The 25,429-nt window shown below is 43.5% G+C and overlaps 2 long non-coding RNA genes across 2 annotated transcripts in view; one reads left to right on the top strand and one right to left on the bottom strand.

Annotated features, from left to right (window-relative positions):
• LOC147698912 (uncharacterized) overlaps positions 1–25,429 on the bottom strand; it is a 776,736-nt gene that overhangs the window by 345,093 nt on the left and 406,214 nt on the right. The window lies entirely within an intron of this gene.
• Positions 2,527–22,309, top strand: LOC147698915 (uncharacterized). Its single transcript, XR_015299237.1, has 5 exons — positions 2,527–2,654; positions 7,020–7,066; positions 7,654–7,689; positions 14,821–14,899; positions 22,205–22,309. It is a non-coding gene; the product is annotated as an uncharacterized LOC147698915 (long non-coding RNA).

Here is a 25,429-nt window from a genome sequence, read left to right as displayed (position 1 = left end):
TGGAGTAGGGTAGATTGGGAACATTAGTAGGGTAGAACGGAATGCAGTGGAGTGGGGTAGACAGGGGTAGATTGGAGTGGGGTGATATGGAGTAGTGTAGTGTAGGTTGGAGTGTGGTGGAGTGGAGTGGGGTGAAGTACTGTAGATTGAAGTGAAGTAGATTGTAGAGGAGTAGATTGGGCTAGATTGGAGTTGGAGAAATTGGGGTGGAGTGGGTTAGATTGGAGTGTTGTGTGCTAGATTGAAGTGGTGTACATTGAAGTAGAGTGAGGCAGATTGGAGTAGAGTGGAGCATGGTATTTTGGGGGAGAGTGGAGTAGAGTTGCATGAGCTAGATTGGAGTGGAGTACATGGGGTAGATTAGGTAGATTGGAGTAGGGTAGAATGGAGTGTGGACATTTGGGTGAACTGGAGTAGGGTAGAGTGAAGTGAGGGATTGGGATAAAATGGAGTAGGGTAGAGTGGGATAGGGTAGATTGGAGTGGTATAGACTAGGTAGATTTGAGTGGAGTAGAGTGTGATAGACTAAAGAGGAGAAAAGTGGGATAGACTGGAGTGGAGAAGAGTTGGTTAGACTGGAGTGTAAAAGAGTGGGGTGGAGTAGATTAGGGTGAAGTGGAGAACGGTGGAGTGAAGTAGATTGAGTGGATTGGAGTAGATTGGGTGGATGAGAGTATGCTAGATAGGAATGGTAGATTGCAGTGGAGTGGGGTAGACTGTAGTGAAGTGGACTGAGTTAAATTGAGTTGGGGTACAGTGAAGTTGAGTGGGACAGAATGGAGTGGAAGAGTGAAGGGGTGTAAAGTGGAGTGGTGTAGAGTGAAGTAACGAGTCCTGTTGTGTGTGTCATGGAATGGAGTGGCGTGGCATGGCACAGAATAGAAGGGCATAGAGTGGAGCAGAGTGTTATAGAGTGAAGTGCTGTAGATTTTGGTAGAGAGTAGTGTAAAGTAGAGAAACGTAGTGTGGACTATGCATGGTGTGATAGTTCACTTCCATTACAGACAGCACATCTTCAATTGAAAATTGAAAATGGGCATTACATTTGCACAGACATATGGTTTTGCTGCACACAAATGATAATGTATTGAAACATTTGTTATCACCACCCTCCAGAATTACAAAAAAGTACCTAATTTCTATTGTTCTCATTCTGATGTATTCTGAAATATCAGCACAGTTTTGTGCTAGAAAAGATACCATCATACATCCTTTTCTCTTGCATAGGAACTCAATAGAAAGATTGACACATGCCTTTTCTCGCGTTGAAGTCAGCAGAAGAAAAGTAAACAATGAGTTCTCTCAGAGTACAAACCCTCTGTCTTATTTGACCTCTGTCTTTGGATGTACAGCAAATGAGACAAGATAAGAACAAGATTTAAAGGCCTGTTTACAGATAATGCATACTTACGGGAGAAACAAAGTCAAGCTGGAAAGCCTAACACAACAAACAAACAAAAAAGTCAGTTAGGAAAGATACACTCTGTAGAGTGGCTCAACAAAAAGTAAAAAACAGCCCCAAAAGTGTGAGCAGTGCAAGGACACAAGTACTTGGGCAATGCTCCAGGGGAGGTTCACATTGCGAGAAGAAGGAAGTGCGGACTGCAGAACTGACCAGCAGGAAGCAAGCAATTGCGAGGGGCTTTGAAGCCCACCAATGTTAATTAATGGGAAAGCTCCAAGCCTACTAACTGGAAACAAAATGTCTTGAAGAAACCTAAAAAAGTATGGCCCAAATAATGGCACTCTCAGTACCTCACACTGCATTTATCCTCAACTCTCTGTCACACTATCATGGACACCCCTCCACTTTCTGAATTCACCCGACTACCAGAGCCAACTCAGTTTGCAGTACAGGCTTTTAATATATCCCATGAAAAACAAAAATACAGAAACACAGCACTTAGGTGAAGAAAACGCTCTTTGGAAATAGGTACATTTACACAGTTCAACGTGAAGTAAAATGTGTGAAACTAAAAGTGAATGCTTCATTGATTTGGTGGCTTCAAGGTTTGATTTACTCATTGTTAAGAAAGATATCATTGTGTTTGCTTGTAAAGTTAAAGATCAGAAAGATAGGGCCTTTTTGGCCCATTTTAATGTCAGTTTTGCTGAGCACCCAACGCACATAGAGCCCTGACTCACTACATTCACAATCATATAATCTCAATATTCTGTCTCACTCTCTCACTGGAAGCAAAGCCAGACATCCCACTAGTAGTGTTTAAAGAGGGCTGCAACTGTCTTGCACAGTTTACACAGCATAAATAACCTGCCAATAAGCAGTTAATCAGGATCAAGATCAAGATCAAGAAGACAATGGTGCCATAAAATTGAGTGCCAGTGGGGACCATTGGCAACCATAGTAAAATACATCATCCTGGTTGGCAATGTACCATACAACAGCTGACTAGTTTTACTACAATAGTATGTGGCTTAATTGACAGAGACTATGCGTATGCAAGAATATCAAACCTTTAAACAAACAGATCTGAGGATATAAAAGTGGCATTAAAGGATCCACATCCAGAATCTGACACACTAAACTGAGGAGACTGACTAAACCATGGCTCAGAAGGTGTTCTATGGTCTGGCTCTTGTCCTTATTATAGGAGTCATGCTTTTGAATGTACAGCCTGCTGAATCTGCCCCAGGTAATGTATAATCTATTTATCCACATTGTGTAGTTCGGCCAACTTGAAAATAAGGTTAATCACGGCAAAAATGTAGGCTTGCCCATACCTTCTGGGGGAAAAAGCGAACACAAAGGTGATTGGGGTGTAACACAGAATTATGTTTTGGTTTTATTGTCACAAAATGTATTCCTTCATTTTTTCCATGTGGCTCATGGGTACTTTCTTATTAGCTAAGAGGGATGTTTATTCCATGGTAGGGTCTTTGAAAGAGTCAGCAAAATAAAACTATGTTTAGGGTATGTTCTGGCAAAATGCAATAACATTTGAACAATCTAATAACTGATTTACGCTAGTAGCTCTGTCATGTTCCAAAAATGAAATCTATACCAAGGCTTTATTGTGACATTGACTGTATGACCTTTTTAAAAACTCTCGGTTTTTCATTCTTAAAAGTGGTTTCAATTGTGCAATTAAAGATGGCAACTAGAGTTGTGAAATGTTGGGTTAAAATCTCAAAGTGTGAAATTCAGAAAAGGCAGTTGTAGGTGCACAGCAGATGCCTGCCCTCAAGTGTGGTGAAATACAATGCACTGCACTGGGGTTTGAATGGGGATCTGTATAGCAGGAGTGGAGGTAGTGAAGCAACACAAACTATGCGGTTCACTCTTCAAACTTTATGAGATGATCTGTCATGAGCAATGTAAGTGTCTATGGTACTTATAGAGCCTGACCCTTGTCAAAAAGCAGCAGAGTGCTCTACTAGGTCACAGGCAAATATAATGACCAAGTGATTGGAGTGGGCTGGTATGGAGGGGACTTATTAGTGCCCCGTGATCAATGGATCTGACTCAATCACATGACTGCAACTAGGTACAGAACGCTATCTCCCTGAGTTGTGTAAATGTATTGTTGTTATATACTCATTCATGTCTAATCTCTCTATGCTGATGGTTAAGGCTGGTCTTCACAAAACCACCTCCAGTGGAGGCCGTACCAACCAATTTGAGTGCAAAACGTATAACTTTAGACTTGAGCTTTTCCCCTTTAACTAAAAATCTACTCAAATAAATTATGGCTGAAGGCAGAGAATTCTCTCTCTAGTCTTCAAAATTGTATCATTCTTATTAGATGAAGTGGTAAAGAGAATGGAAGTGCTGGGCAAAGAGAAAAGGAAAGAGAATGGTACCATTGCCCAGTATAAAACAATGTGACTAGGCCCCTTGTTTTGTAAACAGCTATCTATGAAATGCAGTACATTCCACAGCACCAGTTACCTAAACATGGAGTGAACGAGTACCAAATGTGCGCTCCATCACCCTTAAAGGATACTGGCTCTCTAGCTCATTATGGAACCTCAGTGGTGAAGCCATAATAGAGCAGTAGTTTCAAAAGGCTCCTGCTCTGTCAGCTGAAGCAGGGACAGTGAGACTGCTGCTGGGGTGTGCTGGGCTCCGATACCACCAGCTCTTTTCTGAACAGGACAGCCAGCAAGGGTTCACAGGCAGCGGTTACTTAAGGCACAGCTTCTTCTTAGGGGTTGTTGTCCACAGTTGTATTCTTTGTGCAGGCGGTCCACCTCATAAGGACTGAAACCCCGTGGAGTTTCTCATCTTTCAAGGAAAGGAGATGTGGGGTGGAGGGAATGATACTAGCGCCGCAGCAGTGGCATGCTGATTGTGCACCCGGCAGGGCCAACACTTCTCACCACGAACAACAGCAACTACCTTCATGTCTATCTCACTCTAAATTTGTTTTGTTCTTTACTCCTTCTTCTCAATTTTTCAACAACTCAAACCTAATGTTTTTGTGTGACAGTTTCATTTTCTCTCTTTATCCGTTCCCTGAAACAATATGCCAACTCATTTATTCTATCTTCTCCTTAAACCCCTCTGTCAATTCTCTTCCACTCATTTGGTGATTGTGCATGTCATGTCACGTGTGTGATTATCTCCTCCTACCTTTGAGCATGAGGCGACTGGGATACTGTCACTGTCACTCTCTTCATCTGAACATTAAAATCATACAGTGATAAAACCTGCTCTGCATGTGTAGATGGGTCCATTACACCTGCTTTAGTGAATGTCACAGTGAGTTCAACCCCACTCTTCTTTTCCATCGGTGGCACACCACAGTGTCCGCTTTTATGGTTATCCTTTCGGGAGCAATGAGGACAATTCACATTTTGTTCAACCTAAATGCTCACCAAGTCCCTGCAATTCCCCGACAAGGTTAATTCAAGTACTCAATATGCAAAATGTGTTTCCGCAACCTAGCATTCATATGCTTGCATTCAAACCTTTGAGTCACTGATAACTGACTATTTGCTATTGCTTGAGTTGACTACAGCTAATACCACATGTTTATTTTCAATATGGTGCTTGTATGAGAATGTGAATACGATTTAGTGTTTCTGCCCTCTTGAAACATTTGTACAGTTAGCAGAACCCTTCTTCGGTTTGGTGCTGCCTTTTCCATGCAAATGCTATGCTCATGGGTAACAAATGGTTTCAAGTTAGGAGTAAATTTTAGGTGAACGTCCGAATCAAATATTTCTCATCACCTTTGGATTCATTGGTGCAAATTAATCACTTTATACGCCCTGTTGGGATCTCATTGTAGACATAGAAGACAGACCACCTTTGGCAACTCTTGATATCTTCTTATCTTATGTTATGTTATTCAATACCTGTCAGAACTCAAACTACAAATAAAGCGGTTCAAAAGGGGGTGGTGATGGATGGAGCATCTGAACCAATCAAACACTCACACCCAGTCAAAAGATCTGGGTTTAATCCATCACCGTTCTTTAGCCCACTCTGCTACCCCAGTTCAGAGATGGCCATATGCAAATCCGTCTGACCCTGTGCCTCATGGGAACAGTCCAGCCCGAACTGCCAAGCCATGCCTTCCCTAGACCGGAAACAAGCTTCCTAGGACCGGTTTCTGGCATTACAGCCGTCTTCAGCCAGGTTTGCTTGAATCCAGTGGCAAAGTGAGCAAGGGACTCACGTCTGAGCATACCCTGCCAACTTATGGCGAACAAAGCGGTACAAAAGGGGGTGGTGATGTGTGGAGCATCTGAACCAATCAACCACTCACACCCAGTCAACAGATCTGGGTTTAATCCATCACCGTTCTTTAGCCCACTCTGCCACCCCAGTTCAGACATGGCCAAGCTTTCTAGGACCGGTTTCTGGCATTTCGACGTGGGTCCCTTGCTTACTTTACCACTGGATTCAAGCTACCCTAGCTAGGATTGTGGTGCACTAACATCTGCATCTCCTTGCTCAAGGCATGTATAAATCTGGAGTTTTTGACCTCATTGCTGCCAGGCAGAATGATCGACTGGAGACATTTCTAGAGCTGTGGACTTTGTTCACAAGAGGCCCCAGGACTAGACCATATAACCTGGTACAAATGGACTATGAGGGATCCGATATACCGTCTTACCCTTGGGAATAATCAGGTGAACCTGTATTGAGGCTCAAGAATACTTGTCTGCAATTAGCTAACAGACTTTCTCAGAACAAAAGATAATGGACACCTGAAAGGTAGGAAGGTTCCGTACTAACACACACCTCCTTTCTTTTTACCATTCACCCCCTCGCCTCCCCGTCCCCCTGCCTGGATTGCCCCCTTCTTATAGAAAATGGTTACATTTACCCTCTATCAGTACAAAGCCAAAATGCAGGATACTTTACCTTGCCATACATTGGATTTTGGAAGGCTCCTATAGTCCTGTGCTTTTGAATAGTCCGGTAACTTGACCGTGTATGCTGACACGTTTGCTTTACAAGGCTTTACTTTTCTTGTATGATACATGTAAAACCCAGTAGAAAAGTGTGACTGAGGGTAGATTGACTGGTGAATAAATGTATACCTCTGACGACCATTATTAATGCTTTGCCTTCATTGGTTTATGTCTTCTTGACAACCTTTCTCTCAGTTGCTGCACTAAAATGTAATGCTGTTAATAGCGACACAATATCAGTACATGAACATTACTGCCCTGTTCTTCTAGGGATTGTGTGACTTATCTATTGACAATCAATGTATGAGTTTAGCTTAACTATGTTAATATTCCAGGGTTCCAGGTTAGGTTCACTTTATCCCACCTCAAGAAAATCCTAAGAACTTAGTTTAGTTTTAGTATCGTCCTTGAGAGTTTACTCCTTCCGTGAACCATTTTCAGCATGGTTAAAAAATGAGACATTAAACCAAGTACCTTCGAATTTGCCTTTAGCCAGAAAATCAGATAGTATCCTTTAAAAAAAAGTATGTGCTTCTGTTGGATTAGTGCACTAACACTGATGTAAATCTGTCTTTGCCAGGATCACGAGAGAGTGTATTGGTCAAACTCTGTCTTTTCTTTTTCTCCTGCAGAAACTCGAGAGTCAAGGCTGGGTGATGATCGTGCTTCAGGATTGCGTGTATGTATTGCAGGTTTTGTAGTCGTGGTTGTCAACGAGGGTCCCAATGGGGGCAGAGAGAGGAGTGAACCACACTGTGCCCATTGACCAATGAAGCCAGGCAAGGCCTTGTGGCTTGGGGGTAGCAATTCTCCCACACAAGTGCAAGGATGGCTGCCAAGTCAAGTGGTCATGTCAAGAACCTGAGAATTCTTGTAAGATCTTCATCACTCTCACATCTAATAAGCATTGACAGAACCCATGGAATCTTGAGAGCCAACATACTTTGGCAATGTACACAGCTCTTCAAACAGGAAGGGGGGGTCAGCACTGAAACCATATTTTAGAAAGGAAAGAATTTGAGGAGTAAATTCACAGTTATTAGATTCAATCCATTGGTCAGGTTGTACAGTCTTTAATCAGTCTGGACTGTATAAGTATAAGTGAACCCTCTTTTAATCTGCTTGGTTATTCTTTACAAGGTAGTAGTTGTAGGGGAAGTACTTTATAGTACATCACAGTTTGCTTATCAATCGTTATTGTCATTGATTTAGTTGTCGTAGCGCAAAACCATTGTTATGTCTTCTTCTTGCTCTTCTTCTTTTCAGGCTAACCAGCCAGGAGCCGAGGAAAGAGAGTCAGAGGTATGTATTGTATCCTGGAGTAAAGATATTGTTCATCTCCACTCTTTCTTCTACCTTGTATCTCACTTCCAACAATAACTCAGTAAGCATTATCTAGTCCTCTGTCACTTTCAGAAAGGCTGGTCTTTACTCTCTAGTCCTTTATTGTTTCCTTTGTCCTTCCCTGACAGGTCTTTCCTTCCTATGAATTCATGTTAATTATGTTTTAGAACGTTTTTCTTAAAAGAAAAATATATACAAATATATAAATCCTTTGGCCGGTATAATTCTATCTATCCCCTTACCTCGTACTAAATATGAAACTCAAACTAATTTCAAAAGGAAAACCAAACTTGGAGCACCAAAAAAAGATATAATAATCGTCACTCTTCTGTTATTGTGATGTATAACTCTGCCAGTCTGTACTTTACTTACTTAGCCTTCCCTACACCACTGCCCAGTCTGGCCGCCTCTTCCCAATCCATACGAAGTTGTGATCATGCTCCTGGCTTGGCCACACCCCTCCAGAAGCATGGCAGAATCGAGTGCTTTTCCCGCTAGTTCACGCTCATCCCTGTTCTGTTTCCCTGACTGCTGCAAGTTTGGCATGTGTGTCTCTGTAAGATTCTCTTAGCCCGGAGGTCTCCAGTCCAGGGTCGGATTGGAAAGGCGGCCACTCGGGCAATGGCTGATAGGCCGATATCCAAATTTCAGCTGTGGGCTGCTTTTATGGGCAGCCTTGGGGGGCGAGTTGGGAGGTGTCTGTGTTGTTCAGATGCCTCCAGTGGCCCAGTGGGTGCCTGAGAGGCCTTTCTGGAGGCAGATGGGCGTCTTTTACCTCCCTTTTATCAACAGGCAGATGTGTCACTCTCTTTCTTTCTCTGGCTGGCCAATTTATGTATGTATATTGAGCAGAGCAGGGGGCCTGAGCTGATGTGGCCTCACTTCTTTTCAGGTGTTTCATCAGTGTGAAATAATCTGTGCATTTTTTTTATCTACTTGAAGTTAAGAAAACATTCCTCTGCCAGAGACACCCCTCCCCCTTCTTTTCATAAAACTTTAAAGCAGTGTTTTGCGGAAAGGCAATATACAAAATGAGGGCCACTTTTTTTTAGCGTGCCCGGGCCGATTTTTAATCTCAATCCAACCCTGCTCCAGTCCCGCTATATCTGTGGACTCCTTAAATCGAACCCTGTACCAATCTATCTCTAGATTTCTAGTCAAGGTCCCGTCAAAGAAATCAGCTGTCTTTCTGGATCGTGTGTTTCCGCACTTCCCGCTAGTTTGGTGGTTTCTGATCTTGGCATCACCTTCTCTCTCTTGCTACCCTGCATTCTTGTCAGTCTTCTCCCACTCTTGTAGTATTGTTCCCTGTCTCTTTCTCTGCTATCCTCCCAGTTCTGTAAAAGAAATGTCCTTCCTTCCTTCGTTTCTATTCCACCTTCTTTACCTTTCAGCTTTAATCTTGCTTTTCCTTCCATTCCAGGGGTCGATGTCATTACAGACACTTGCCTTACCTTCTTTTATATATTCCCAGTATCCTTACACTATCCTGTTTACACAGGGAGCTTTGACCAACTCGCGGAGACCTTGAGTACTCTGGTTGTACATGATTAAACAGTACAGAACGACAAAGCATGCAGACAAGACAAGTGAGCTTAAGAAAGCATATGCTCACTTGCCATTGAAACCAAGCAGCACCCGACTGATGATATTCCTCAGGCCTAAACCGGTCTTGGGTGTAGTGTGTCTCTCCTGAGTGCACCTAAGCATGAAACAGCTGACAGGAATGTAGTAGCAGCTTCTTGAATGATGAGTAAGCTCTACATGCACAGGATAGAGGTCTGTCTAGTTCCTCGACCACAGTAAACTGTCCTCAACAGAATGCTCAGGCATTGAAACCAAACCATGTCACTCACTAACAATGTCACCTTCCACGTTCCACGTAGAACTAAATACGTATATAAACCATAACATTGGGTTGCTTTAGGACCTGACTTTGCAGTTTGGACTGGACTGTGTCATGATCTGTTGCCACAATAAAGCAGCAAAGGTCACATTTCTAACCCCCTGGTGCAAGGGCTCAGTTTAAAACAGCATTAGGAATTTGAAATCCAGTTGGACTGCAATCTATATTCAAGTCAACTCACTGAGCAGTACTGTGTAGGAGGTGTTTCCTGGTCACGTTCAGTCCCACTAGATGAGTTCAGGGACACAGTGGGATTACAAACCCTCAATAATAGTACCAACATATAGGAGATGAAACTTTAAAATGTTCTGAAACTCAAGTCTAGTGTATCAAGCGTTTACAGTAAACAAGCAGAAAGAGAATATGAATGCAGGTGTATGTGGCATAGTCAACATAAAAATATGAACATTCCTAACATGGCTAGCAAGTTCCTAGCATCCTATCACCTTATCACTGCTTCTAAGCGCTATGCTAAACATTAACAGAAAATAGCTCATAAATCAAGGGGTATATTCACAACGTCACTTTCAGTGACACTGCAGTGGCGGTAGGAGCTTTGACTTATTTACAAGGCAGCGTTAAGCCACTTAATGTTGCTTAATGCTGCCTTGTAAATAAGGCACCTTTTCAAGCTGTACTTAGCGTGAAAGGCGAGGACAATGGGTGTTGCTGTGGGCATTCCACTGCAACACCCATTGATGTTGACGCTGACCGCTATTTACAAGGGTGGTGTAAATAGGAGGCAGCACGAAAATTAAGACCACGGAAAACCTGGTCTTAAACAGGCAAAACGAGGAGAAATTTGTATTTATCCTCGTTATTTCTGTTTTCATGTGTGCGGCTTTGTGTGACATACATAGAAACAGCAAAAGGCCATTGATTGTTTATGTGCAGTAAGGTGACCTTTTCTGCACATAAACAATTAAAAAAAAATAACGTTTTGCAACTTCTAAGTGTGTTGCATTAGGCAACACACATAAAATTTACAAACGCCATTTATAGATTGTTTATGTGCAGGAAGGGAGGCCGTCATGCACATAAACAATCTTCCCCTCAACGCAGACACTCTTGCATTATGGTGCAAGGGTGCTTGCGTTGGCGCTAGGCTGCTACATTTACCCCAGCACGGGGGAAATGCAGGGCTGCACCACATTATTTCTTAAGCCAAGGAGGCTAATGCCGTGCTCCGCCACTTCATTGTAAATATGCCCCTGATGGAGCGGTAATTTCTTCTGGCAGTTTCTCAATGCAAAACCTTCATGCTACCTCTAATTTACCGCTCAAAAGGTGTTGGGCCCTTCACACCATGTATTACCTTCAGAAGACTTTAAATAAAGATGAACAGTCAAAAATGCAATTATTATTTAAGCCAATAAAGAGAGTTATTGAGTATTTAAAGGGTTTTATTTTCTAGTCAAAAGTTAAGTTTTCTCTGACAGTTTATTCATTAGTAAAATATCAATCATGTTACAGAATTTGGAAAACAGGAAAAATAGCATTAATAAAGAACACATTACAGTCTGCATATAAGCATTACATATAGGAAAGAAAATGTTGGGCACAATTTCCTTCAAAACTCTTAGAGAGTTTCTAAGAAAAATAGTCTTGCAAGGTTAATCAAAAATCAAATAGTTTGAAAAAATCTCCCATTAAGAGAAATAAATGCATAAGTCAAATATATCTTTTCAGACCTAATTAATTAGTCAAAGCATAAACCTATAGTTTAGCATCTAAATCTAAAAAGCCTTTCTATCTGTTTGGTGCCCTGTGCATCTCTGTGTCTAAAAAGCAAAAAGGAGCGAGACAGCCCGCCCTTCACCAGACCTCAAAGGAAATGTGGCCTGCAGTGCCAAGATATGACGTGGAAGCAAGAAACCTCCCCCTGACACTCCTCGGACGCCACTCCTCCCTTCAGCAATCTCCCGGGACGTTTCTCGTACCTAACCCATAGAATGAAGCAAAGCCTAAGCCAAAATGAGCAAGAAGCCAGCTGAGCTAAGAAAGCCAGCCCCTCCTCCGGAGAGGTCAGAATTTATACACAAAATTTTAGCAGACTACACAAAATGTTTCAACTTCAGGAAAACCTGTACGTGATTGGTCAGTCATGATGGCATGAGTTCTCACAACCCTGACTCATTCTAAAAAACCTGACTTTATCAGTTTTAACAAAAGAAGCATACATGAATAACTACATTTTATAAGTTTGCAACAATTGCTAGGGAAAATGTTTTTTATAGTTCCTTCCTTCCTGTCACAGTGCAGCAGGACGGATACTTTAGTTAGCTGGTACATTGGCACAATCACAAGAATGTACAGTTCAAGCTGTCCTTGACTCCTTCCGCAGTTTGAGTCAAGCTGCCACAGTCTGCGCATGCTCTCTTCTCTTTCAAAGCAAGCCATAGCCTTGCTGGTTTCACAGGCAGCCATTTGATGGTAGGCCCCAAAATAAAACAAACACAAAGATAATATTAATCTCATGTAAATCAGCCCATTATGTTTCCCAACTCTATACTAATACCCCTTATAAATGTTTACCTAGCCAAGCTACTAGTGTAAAGCAGCTTTTCTATTATTTATGACAACATGCAAAATAAAGGTGCAATGTGCAACAAAGAAAAAGAGGTGTTATTAAACTGAAAATATTTATCAAAATATGCAACAAGTCAAAGTCTTTTAATACAGAAATAGTGGATTTAGACTGCAAGGGATGAGCTGGGAAGAGAGAAACACATTCTATTAATCTTCAAAGCTAAAAAGGCCACTTTTCTCTACATTGCAAACACATATGTTAATTCAGCAAAAGCATTTGAGAGTGAATAGGCCTCACTTTCATATTTTTCATGTGCCATGGTTTTAACTTGCACAAAAAGGTGCGTGGCAATTTAAATGCTGTCTGAAGCAGAAAAAATAAAACAATGCCTGACTGCAGATGAAATCTGCTCCATCACCCCCAAGTTTCATACGATGCATCTCATAGCCATTCTGAAGCACACCTCTTGCATAAGAATGATCAGCAGTGCTCAGCTCCAGGAACAGCTCAGACTGAGGATAGTTGATTCTGCAAACCAGATCAGCTTCTAGCTTCATAGTTCTGTCGTGAGACCCTTCGAATTAACAATCAGATACCTTGGTTTATATATATATATATATATCCTTGAGTATATGGGTGTGTGAGTATCTGTGTGTGTGAGGGAGATGCAATGTGAGTAGCTATATTGGTGAATGAGAGGGCGTGTCAGTGGCTCTATGGGTGAGTGAGTGGTGGTGTCAGTGGCTCTCTGGGAGGGTATCTGGGTGTTTAGTGACTGTATGGGTTAGTGAGTGGATATCTGAATGGCTATATGAGTGAGTGACTGGGTTTGTAAGTGGCTGTATGAATGAGTGAGTGGGTGTTTGGTTAAGTGAGTTGGTGTGTGAGCAGCTGTATCAGAGAGTGAGTGTCTGTGTGAATTGCTGTAGGGGTGACTGAGCGTATGCGTGAGTGCTTGTATGTATGTGTGAATGGGTATGAAGTGATTATGTGGGTGTGTGAGTGCTTGTAAGAGTGAGTCAGTGGCTGTATGGATGAGCGAGGGTATGTGGAGTGACGGTGTTGGTAAATAAGTGAGTGTGTGAATAGTTGTATGTGTGAGTGTGTGGCTATGTGAGTGACTGTTCGTCTGAGTGACTTGTATGTGTGGATGTATGGCTGAGTGAATGGTTGTGTGAATGGCTGTACTACGCATGGGTGTGAGTACCTCTATGGAGGAGTGAGTGGGTATATGAAAACTCATCTGAGTCTGTGAATGGGTATGTGAGTGGTTGTGTGTGTGTTTCCATGGTAATAAGAGGGGGCGTGAGTAGTACTATTCATGATGTCCCCTGAGGCATTTCCCTGTTTTTGTGTGTTCTGCAGAAAGCAGCACACATAGAAAAAGGAATAAACAAGAACAAATTAAGATATTTCTCATCATAACACTTCAAATGAGGATGTGTAGCATTTCAACACCTTCCCAGGTTTACCAGTAACGTAAATTTGGAAATGCACCAAAATCAATGGGTGGATGCTTGGGACATCCACACTCCACCCATGGATTGCCACCCTGAGGCAGGGTAGGGCAGCGATGTGTTGTGCGACTCTGGATTTATCATGCCATGCAATGCCATTCAAGATGGCCTTACACAGATTGATAAATTGAACGTTAGAGTTGTGTAGCTCTTGCGACCCGTAGCGTGGTGGAAGGGTGAGCAACTCTTTAATAAATATGCCCCTAAGGCTCTACTAGTAGAAACTATCCCCCACCTCTAAATAAGGTTGCCTAACTGCGAGTTTGGAGGGGTGGAAATGAAAATGAGCATAAATCAAATATAGTTTTTCGCACACTCTGCCATATTCTCAAAGAGTGGCTAAATAACGTAAACTGACCTTTAAAATTCATCTTTAGTATTGGCATACAATTGTCTTGGTCTCATGGGGCCTCTATCCTTGAGGAACACACACTCATCCAAATCCTAAGAAGGGAGCATTAATTGACCACTCATAATGAGGGCCTGGGTAAGAACTGATAGTAATAGTGTGCTCAAATACAGGGGTGAGCGCAATTTGTACTCATCTCAAATTCATCTTTAGTATTGGCATACAATTGTCTTGGTCTCATGGGGCCTCTATCCTTGAGGAGCATACACTCATCCAAATCCTAAGAAGGGAGCATTAATTGACCACTCATAATGAGGGCCTGGATAAGAACTGATAGTAATAGTGTGCTCACATACAGGGGTGAGTACAATTTGTACTCATCTCAAAGGTGCTGTTATGTACTCAGAGTCAAACATTATTTGCACCTGTTTTTTTATTTACATTGGTGTGTATCTTGCTCTGAACTATTGTGTGTGTTTAGATGCTTCACACTGAGTTGTTTCCTCTTGCATAAGGTACACTTGGAGCATGTATTCAATATAATTTACAATGATTTTAGTTTGTTGAATTTTAATTTTGTAATTTCATGGAAAATGTAAACACATTTCTATTACTGTATATTTGTGTCTTTTTTTATTACAGTACATTGCCAGGTGCTGTCTTTAGAGAGTTAGCATGTGTAGGTAGCTATACCTGATAATTGTATGACTTAGTTGCACTTTCTAAGCTTTGCAAAACTGCTACAAACATGAGCTAGCATATTAAAATCCCCTATTTCTGTGTACAGCAAGATACAGAAGAGCTTGGACTCCTTCGTTCTCTGCAATTATAAAAGGGGCGATTATTGGACCACTCATTCCAGCATGGTAAGCAAGGGGTCGCACGATAGAACCAGAAGTAGGTAAATGTAATCATATCATATATGCTTCATGATACCACTTTCCCTTCTAAATGAACCCATTTTGTGGTAAGAGCAAAGGGATCCCCTCATTTTGTGGTTTGAGCAGCAGGGTCACTTTGATCTCACTAACTATATCGGGTCACTACCTGGGGTGAATATGGGGACCATCCTGTGAAGGGCCAAATGTTCCATTCACATATGGCTACTGCTGTTGGAAACAGGACATAGTTTTAGATGGTGTAGTTGATTGAATTACAGCAATATATTATCCATTATTGAACATTATAATTGAGCAGTAAAAACCCACAAAACTACATGAAGCTTTTTTCCAAAACAACACTTTAAATTGTTGGGGAGAGAGCTGCCACCACCATGAAGAACAGAACCATAGCCACCTCACTGATCAAATATGCTCTCTGAGGTTCAAATTGTTAAATTGGCAACATTTGCTGTTTCCCAGGATCACAAGAGCTGGAAGATACACTGCCACCCACAAAAACAAGGAAAAAGTAGTGGCTAGCATGATCTGCACCTTTGCTTTTCAAAAACAAATTGTAGTTGCATTGATTAGTTCCAACTTTCAAATCATGTTTCAAGAAAAGTGCTCCTTAGCATACAAAATAAACAACAACTTTAAATTGATTAAGTCTCTGATATTGCCTTGATGGAAAAAGATAAAACATAGTGTTTGAGGGGGAAATGAAAAAGTGAAATAAATATCAGCACATTTGGGGAGCATTTAAAGCAGAGTGTTATTATCTAACTTCTAGTTGAAGCAGAGTCTGGCTACTCGGTTCAGAAACCTCTAGAGGTTCGTATTTTTTTTTAAGTGGCCCATTCTTCGGGGGTTATTAAGAGTTATGGTGGGTGGTCTGCCATCTACCAGCAGGGTGGAGGTCATACATTGAGCCAACTTGGCAGAATACTGCCAGCCATATGTAGAAATCCCTCCTTGCCTGGTGCAGACCTCAGTGCATTGAGAGGTGCCACCGCCACTTTGATGGCTACTTTGAAGACACTGTAAATCTGCTGAGCAGCCGCCATGTTTCAGCTGGCCTCTTAGCTACCCTGTTTTCATAACTAACTCCCAAAGAGGGGGTTTGTATTTGAAAAACAGAAGACTAATAGCCCAAACACTCTGGGAATTTGCTCCCAGGGTATGGGGTCAATTTAAAAAAAAATCTGTTGGGCAACCAGGCAATTCCTGGTGGTCCCAAACACGGAAATGTATGTGCAAGATTGCTTGCTCTCAATAGCACGAAAGGTCCGAGATATTTAGAACAATGGCTGGATATCTGTTGGATTATTGGTCTAATGTTTTCACCAGGGAGGCCTTCATTAGCCTTATTCTGGCTGCTCATCCAACTCTAAATAGAGAGGACTGGCAATCAGTTTGATGAACAGGGTACCCCACCACCTTTGTGGCAGGGTACCCTATCCACTAAATTCTAAATGGCCAGATCCATATTAAATGTTATGACTCTAGTAAAGGATGACAGGCTGTTTAGTACTCCTAGCCAGACAAACCTGTTAACCATTACATTTGCAGCCACAACCATGGTTTGGGAATTCTAAATTAATAATTCATTTGAGATACAAGAACAAAAAACATAGAGGAAAAGGGACTTACTATCCTCAATTACAAAGTGCACACAGCTGAATCTACTACACAGCCTACCATATTATTGACAATTCTGTTTCTTTAAACCCTGGCCGAAGTAGCTCCTCCTGCGACGTTCTCTATTTCTCCTATCAGCAACACTTAGACATCTATCTGCAGAGTTCACCAGTTAGCCTGCCTCTATCCAATCAACCCAGCCCTCAAATTGATCTACTGTTCCCCGTTCTTCATCATTCTCTTTATTGGTTTGGTGCTAGTTTTGTGTTATGTAAATTCACATACATAAATTCAAGAATCCCTTGAAAAGTGTCCTTTGCAAGGAAGCCTTTGACGTTTTTTCAGACATCACCAGACTTACCAGAGAGATTGAGCCCTACTCATTCCACAAATGCTCCACCAAGACTGTCCATGAACAGAATCCAAAAACTGCAGATCTCTGACTTGTAACTGGCCTTAAATCTACCTGGTATCACACATATGGTCAAGACACCCAACAGACCATCAAATCTGCAATTCACTGTTTAAGTAATGTACATACATAAATGCAGGCATCAGTCACTCTACCTATTCAATCAATCCAATCAGTGACACTTATAAAGCGCGCTACATACCCGTAGGGTCTCAAGGCGCTGGGGGGGGGGGGGGGGGGGGTGCCGCTACTGCTCGAACAGCCAGGTCTTCAGCTTCTTCCTGAAGGAGAGGTGGTCTTGGGTAAGGCGCAGGTCGGTCGGGAGGGAGTTCCAGGTCTTGGCGGCCAGGTAGGAGAAGGACCTTCCTCCTGTAGTCGCTCTTCGGATGCGGGGGACGGCGGCGAGGGCGTGGTTGGCTGATCGGAGGTGGCGTTTGGGAGCGTAGAAGTTGACTCGGCTGTTGAGGTAGCTCGGGCCTTGGTCGTGTAGGGCTTTGTGTGCGTGGGTGAGGAGGCGGAAGGTGATTCTCTTGTTGACGGGGAGCCAGTGAAGGTCTCTCAGATGTCCGGAGATGTGGCTGGTTCGTGGGATGTCGAGGATGAGTCTGGCTGAGGCGTTCTGGATCCGCTGGAGTCTCTTCTGGAGCTTGGCGGTGGTACCGGCGTAGAGGGCGTTGCCGTAGTCCAGTCGGCTGGTGACGAGGGCCTGGGTGACGGTCTTCCTGGTCTCGGTGGGGATCCACCAGAAGATCTTCCGCAGCATGCGTAGGATGTTGAAGCACGCCGAGGAGACGTTGTTGACTTGCCTGGTCATGGAGAGGGAGGAGTCCAGGATGAAGCCCAGGTTGCGTGCATGGTCTGTCGGTTTGGGTGCGGTGCCCAGGGCGGGAGGCCACCAGGAGTCGTCCCAGGCGGAGGGTGAGGAGCCCAGGATGAGGACCTCCGTCTTGTCCGAGTTCAGTTTCAGGCGGCTGGTCGTCATCCACTCGGCTACCTCTTTCATCCCTTCGTGCAGGTTGGCTCTGGCGGCGGCGGGGTCGTTGGTCAGGGAGAGGATCAGCTGGGTGTCGTCGGCGTAGGAGATTATGCTGAGGTTGTGTTTGCGTACGATGGCCGCGAGGGGGCTCATGTAGACGTTGAAGAGGGTGGGGCTCAGAGATGATCCTTGGGGGACGCCGCAGATGACTTCGGAGGCCTCTGACTTGTACGGTGGTAGGCGGACCCTCTGTGTTCTTCCGTCGAGGAAGGAGATGATCCATTCCAGCGCCTTGTCCTGGATTCCGATGTTGCTGAGGCGCCGTACTAGGGTGCGGTGGCAGACCGTGTCGAATGCCGCGGAGAGGTCTAGGAGGATGAGGGCCGCTGTTTCTCCATTGTCCATCAGGGCTCGGATGTCATCGGTGGCGGCGATGAGGGCGGTCTCGGTGCTGTGATTGGCTCGGAAGCCGGACTGTGAGGGGTCGAGGGATCCGTTCGTCTCGAGGAAGGCGGCCATCTGCTTGTTGACGGTCTTCTCGATGACTTTGGCTGGAAACGGGAGGAGCGAGATGGGGCGGTAATTCTTGAGGTCGGTGGGGTCCGCTGTTGGTTTCTTGAGTAGAGCGCTGAGTTCGGCGTGTTTCCAGCTCTCAGGGAAGATGGTGGTGTCGAAGGATGTGTTGATGATGTCTCGCAGGTGGGGTGCGATGACAGCGTCGGCCTTGTTGAAGATGTGGTGAGGGCAGGGGTCGGTCGGTGATCCGGAGTGGATGGAGTTCATCGTGCGGATGGTGTCTTCGGTGCTGATCGGGGTCCAGGCGTGGAGGGTGGTGGTGGGGGGTGGTTGTTCGGTCATGGTGTGCGTTGGTTGGTTGTTGAAGCTGTTGTGTATGTCCGCGATCTTGTTGTGGAAGTATGAAGCGAGGGAGTTGCAGAGGTCTTGCGATGGGGTGATGTCGTTGTTTCCTGCGCTGGGGTTGGAAAGCTCTTTCACGATGTTGAAGAGTTCCTTGCAGTTGTGTGCGTTGTTGTCCAACCGGTCCTTGAATGCTGTTTTCTTGGCGGCGCGGATCAGCTGGTGGTGTTTCCGGGTGGCAAGTTTGAAGGAGGTCCTGTTGTCCGGTGTTGGTTCCCTTCTCCAGACTTTCTCGAGGGCTCGGCAGTTCTTCTTGGAGCTCTTGAGTTCGTCGGTGAACCAAGGGGCCTTCTTGCTGCCGGGTCTGCTAGGCGGGGTCCTCAGTGGGGCGAGTTTGTCCGCGCAGTTGCTGATCCACTTTGTGAGGTTGTCGGCGGCCTGGCTGGGGTTCGCTGAGCTGGCAGGAGGGTGCTGGCTCAGGGAGGTGGCGAGCTGGTCTGCTGTGATCTTGTTCCAGCTTCTGCGGGCGGCCTGTTGCTGGTGTTGGTGGGTCGTCGTTCTCTTGAAGGTGAAGTGGACGCAGCTGTGGTCCGTCCATTGAAGCTCTGTGGCGTGGCTGAAGTCGATGTCTGTGCTGGAAGAGAAGACTGCGTCGAGTGTGTGTCCGGCGAGGTGGGTGGGGGTGGACACCAGTTGCTTGAGTCCCAGGTTGGCGAGGTTGTCGAGCAGGGTGCTGGTGTTGCGGTCGTTGTTGTTCTCCAGATGGTAGTTGAGGTCTCCCAGGAGGATGTAGTCACCGGAGGGGAGGGCATGCGGGCTGACGAAGTCGGCGATGTCCTCGCTGAATTGTGTGCGTGGTCCCGGGGGTCGGTAGATCAGGGTGCCTCTGAGGGTGGTGTTCGGGTTGGTGTGGATCTGGAAATGCAGGTGTTCGGCGCTGGTCAGGGTGTTGTCGGTGCTGGTCGTGAGACGGATGGTGTTCCTGTGGATGATGGCGATGCCTCCTCCCATCTGGTTGGCGTTTCGGTCCCTCCGGACGATCTTGTAGCCCTCTGGGATAGCGATGGCGATGTCGGGAGCTGAAGAGGCGTTCATCCAGGTCTCCGTGAGGAAGGCAACGTCAGGGGCTGTGGCGTCTAGAAGGTTCCAGAGTTCGATGGCGTGTCTGTGGACGGAGCGGGTGTTGAGCAGGATGCACTTGAGGTGGGTGCTGCTGGTGTTCGACTTGGCGGGTGCTGGTGCGAGGCTGGTCCGGTTGCAGGTGAACTTGCAGGCGTGGCAGCTGAAAGGTCCGTGGGTACGTCGTGGAGTGGCTTGATGGCATTCTGGGAGTCGGCCGGTGTTGAGAGCGGTGAGGGTGGCGGCGGAGTACGTCAGGCGGGTCGGTCGGGGTCTTCGTGGGCCAGGGGTCCTGACACTGGGCGCGGTCCAGGCGCGGACGGGCGCAGACGGGCTTACCTTTGGCGCGCCTTCGGCGCACAAACGGCGCGCCCGCTGCGCGTGACCGCTGCGCGTTCGCACGGTCGCCATTTAAGGCGAAGTGCGCGGGTGGGCGGAGCAGCTGGGAGGCGGGAGCGGGGAGGGTACAGAATAGAAAAAGGGGCGGGGAAAAGCGGCGGTGGCGGGAAGGGAGGGCGGAGGGCGGCGATGTAGGCGGACAACAAGGAAGGAAAAACCAAAACACGGGCAAAATGTGAAAATAAAAACAGGCACAAATTACGGACAAAAACAAGGCAAAACAACAGCAGCGCAGGCAGCCGGCAACCGGCAAACAAGGCAGGTCAGCGAGGCAGAGGGCAGGCAAGGGGCACACGCAGCAGCTGGTGGCCGTGCGGCGCGGGGGTGTCCCACAGGTGTGCAAGTTGCAACTACATTTAAAATACAGTGGTTGACTCAGTTTGAGAGATGGATACTTGAGAAGGATGATGCAAAATGAGGTTTGTGCAAGATTTATAAATATGATGCAGTCAATTCATGAAATGCAGGATAGAAGTGCTGAGAACAGGAATTGGGGCAATAACTGACTGGCAGATAATGGAATGACATGTTCAGCAGGTCAGCAGCTAGTGCACCCAGAGAAGCAATGAAGGAAACTCTTTTAAAGATAGCAGTAAATTGGAACTACATTCCAGCCCGAATATATCCAGTGCTTAATTTGAGCCTTTGGTTTCCGCTGCTCGGAACCAGCACTTAATTGTCAAATCTGGCCCTTGTGACAATCTGCTAAATGGAGGAACTGAAAGGCTAATTTAGAGATGACCGTAACAACAGTTAGTTATTAATTCAATATACATCAAAAATGACTGTTACCTGCCACACAAGCCATTTTAGGCAAAAATGAGATGAACATGTCTGAGTATTTTGCCATCCAAAATGAGGTAGATCACTTGTCCAAGGTACGTGAGGGTGCTTAGAATCACTGGATCAGAACAATGGAATTGATAAGTGAAGCCCAAATTTGGGAAGTTATTAGAAATGCATTAAACAAGAGTGGGTGGACAAGCTATGATCTAGATGGGACATGTGCAGTCACGGATATTTAAAGGGATGATGATGGAATGGAGACATCTTTGGGGATGAATTAAGGGTTGATATTATTGTCATATGGAATATGTTGATGTTAACCAGATACATACTAGACCAGGGCAGAATTTGAATTTACACTTGTAGATTTAGAGCAATTTTCTATCTCCATAGAGTCACTTTACATACTTTTTCCCCAGTTCAAGCAATGTGATTACAACAGGAAGAAAATGAAAGCTCGAGCAAGCGAGCTGGCAAGCATTAACGTCATTTGGCATTCCCAAGCATGATTTTTGGTCACTAGCAAGCCTTCCAGTGTGATTTTCTATCACGAGTGGTCATGCGAGTAGCGAGGGTTAGAGTGCTGCTTCTCAGGTAGATTTGCACATCAAGAGGCAGGAAAATCAACTCAACTGGCCACATGCTCTTGCGCACCATGCTTTGGCATTGTCACAGATATATCAGCGTTGAATGAGCTACCGGCGTTAAATCGCATTGCAACAGCGTAAAATGCATTATTTCCACACGTTGGCAGAATTCCGCAGAAACTTGCAAAGTTGTTGTGTGACTCTTTGGAATTACACTAATTGAAGATCCACGAGTTCCATCAACCCCTAAGTACTGAAACAATATACTGGACATTTTTTGGCCCCTGATGGTCAGTGCCGGCTGTTTGCATTTTCTGTAAATTAAATTAAAAGATTTTGACCCACAATTACATAATACAACAGTTAAACTGTACCCTCACCGCAAATAGTACCCATCACAAGATTTGCAAAGACCAAAACACCTTTTGCTGCTACCTATAATATGTTTTGTTTTAAGGAACATGATGGCCTGTTATTACAAGCTAATTACTATTAATATTTTTTTTTATCCACAGATTTCCATGAAGTGAAATGTAAACTCAATGAGGCTGTCCCTCTCTATCAGCTTTTATTAAATTCATTGGCTGGCTAATTAAATAATAAATCATATTGAGATCTATCCTGAATGTGTTTTTGTGTTCTTTTGTGTCAGACAGTGGGAATCACAAGATCAATCCATGATATCACTTCAGAGTTTAAGAAGATGTGTCAAACTACACCTTGTTTATTACCATGTATCTAATTATTTAATCATCTTTGATGCTTTTGTGTTTCATTCACATTCTTTTCTTTTAGGTTGGTGCCATCATGCATGCATCAGAATGCAACCAATATGCAGTGTATTTTGTACGCTATGCAAAGCACCACATTAACCCGAGATCAAATATACAAGGAAATGGTTCAGAACTAATTTTAAAGGTGTGCCCAATGAAGAATCTAGTGAGAAAAAATTCCAATGTCTAGTAGTAAAAGATAGTGTACATGTGTATGGCTCGTTTTCACAAAAGCTTGTGTGTAATAGCCAAAGCACTGACAAAAGCAGACAAATGTCAATGTCATGTAGACCCCATGCTTGCAAAACCATCAACTCATATTTATTTTTGGTGATCAAAAAAATGACATTTGGATACCAGAAAAGCCACAGTGTGTAGTGGGTCTGTTTCATAATGTCCAATGACAGCGATACCAATATTTCTTGAAAGATTCAACTCTATATTTTAAATCAATATGCCATCCTCTTATCATCCAATATTACATTATTCAGTATTACAGTAACTCACAAAAATTTTAAATCATATAACAATGGAAAACAAGCCAGTTCATGACAGCTGACTGAACAAAATGTATTTTATATAGGTTACCATATCCAATTTGACATTTTAATCCCCCTTTATACCCTCCCTCATCATATGTAACACTCTGTAAAGAAAGACACACATTGCTCACTATTATACAGAGCACAGAAAACCACTAATGTCCAAAAATAAAGAACACATTACTTAACTTATGTAACACTATTTCTGGTGTATATCTATTTTGTAGTGATTTTTGTTGCAAGTTCCTTGAGCAACCACTTTGGTAGTAAAGAAAAAGATTTGTTTATGTATAAAAAGAAGAACAAAGGAGAGGATGAGGAAGAGAATATGAAAAATAGTAGAGAGAAGAAGGAAGATGAGGGAGAGATGGAGAAAGCAGGAGGAAGAAAAATTAAGATTGTGGTGAGTGCAAAGAGATGAAATGAGTTAAAGGTAACTAGCATAGAACAGTTGTAAATATTTGGAGTATGATACAATATGTATTATATGTTCACCAAATATAACATTCCACCAAGTAAATACAGATAATTTAGAGAAATCTTTCCAATAAGAGAGTATTACTTTAAAAGTAAGTGCAATAAAAAGATCTAACAATAGAGGTATATTAGGTAAATTATCAATATGAGGTTAAAGAGAATCTAAGAAAACATTCTGCAATGCAAGCAGAACTGTACATTGAAAAGTATTTAAGTATTTAGACCAAATTAATATGCAGAAAGCTTTACCATGGCAACAATTACATAACAAATGAACCAAAGAGACATTATGATTTGAAGGAGGCCAGCATAGAAGGGAATGTATCAACCTTTGCAATATGTTCTGGGGTAATAGCAGTGTTTATATGTATATAAAAAAGACTAACCACATAATGTTAGCAGCACTAGAGGTTTTGAATGGTTTAATCCAAATTTTACCCCAAAATAATAGAGTGAACGATATAGCTAATTTGTCTTTCCATAACAGTTACAAAGTACTTTTAGATCTAGTGCAATTTGGATATATTAAAGTTTATAAATGAGAGCAGCCTTGGGAATAGAGCCATGTAAAAGTTTGTCTAGCGATGCATTCAGTAGAGGTGGTAATGGCCAGGAGTCATGTGGTACAAAAAATAACTTTGTCATTCCAATGTTAAAATGTTTCCAATGTTCAAAATAAAATCATCTTTGCACATAGTTAGATATTTATTATCCCAAACCGAGGAACACAAGAAACACTGCTGGAATGTAAATTTATCAAAAAGTATTCTATTTAATAAAAATTGTGCAAAAGTACAATTTGACATATGAACAGTGTTGTTAAAAGCAAAGCAATTAAATAGAGAATGTTCAAAAGTAATCCAAATTGGTGAAGGTTGATCTTGGAAGCCATAAGCCAGAGCACAACACTGTCAAATTAAAAGAGAGGAATGATACCGTTTAAAATATTGAAATCGAATACCACCTTCAAGTTTTGGTTGTATAGATCCGTGTTTTTTTTTATTATTCAGTAAAAATGCAGTCCAAAAAGAATCAAGTTGTTTAAAATAGTATTTAGGGATTTTAGAAGTTAGCATTGAAATAGTGTAGAGGATGTGTGGAACAATCATCGTTTTAACAGTATCGAACCTTCCCCACCTTTGATATAAACAATAGAGATCAAACTGAGAGTAAGGTGTGTATTTTGTATTTTAACATAGTAACATTTTTACTTAGGGGCTTATCACTTGTCTGGTACTCAGAGCAGGGCCTCCAGAATTGTGAAGGCATGGTGGTAGCGGTCCAGCCACTCCCACACCGCCTGTCCGTCTCCCAATTATGACTTCAGCAGTCTGACAGCCATTGCATCGCTGCAACTGCCGGGGAACTACGGTCCCACATCTGTCTGAGGGTCACAATATGCTTGGTGGTGCCCTGAGGTACTGCCAATCATATTATGACTTTCCTCATTGCCAGTAGTGTCCCAAAGATATCCTCCATGTTACTGCTGGCAGTCAGGAATGAAAGGGGGCCCTATGGAGCCCCCTCTTGCCCCTGTGCATTAAGGTGTATGTGGGGGGCATGGTGTGTGCCCCCCTGTCTGTATGCACCCCCAGTTCCAGGACAGCATGGACTTTACAGTCTATGACATACCGGAACGCACTGTGTCTGGCCCACTGCACAGCCTTTCTAAAGCTTTCCAAAAATTAAGAGTTAAAATCTATGTTTTATCAAAATAAAATGTATAACCATGTGATACTGGAATATAGAGAAACCTCTTATTAAAATTGATCCAGAGAGATAAGCAGATTGGACATATATTAGGGTATCATCAAATATGCAGATAATTGAACTACTGGAGCACCGTGTTTAAAACTTGATATGTTTGTCTTACAATGAATTCACTGCAGTAAAGGCTCCAAGCATGGAACAAATAACAAAGAAGAGAGGGGGAGTCCTTCCATTGTGC

The sequence above is a fragment of the Lissotriton vulgaris genome, chromosome 8 (genome assembly GCF_964263255.1).
Source record: "Lissotriton vulgaris chromosome 8, aLisVul1.2, whole genome shotgun sequence".
Lineage (NCBI taxonomy): Eukaryota > Metazoa > Chordata > Amphibia > Caudata > Salamandridae > Lissotriton > Lissotriton vulgaris.
The sequence above is the reverse complement of the archived record's forward strand: the minus strand, read 5'-3'. Positions and strand labels throughout refer to the sequence as shown.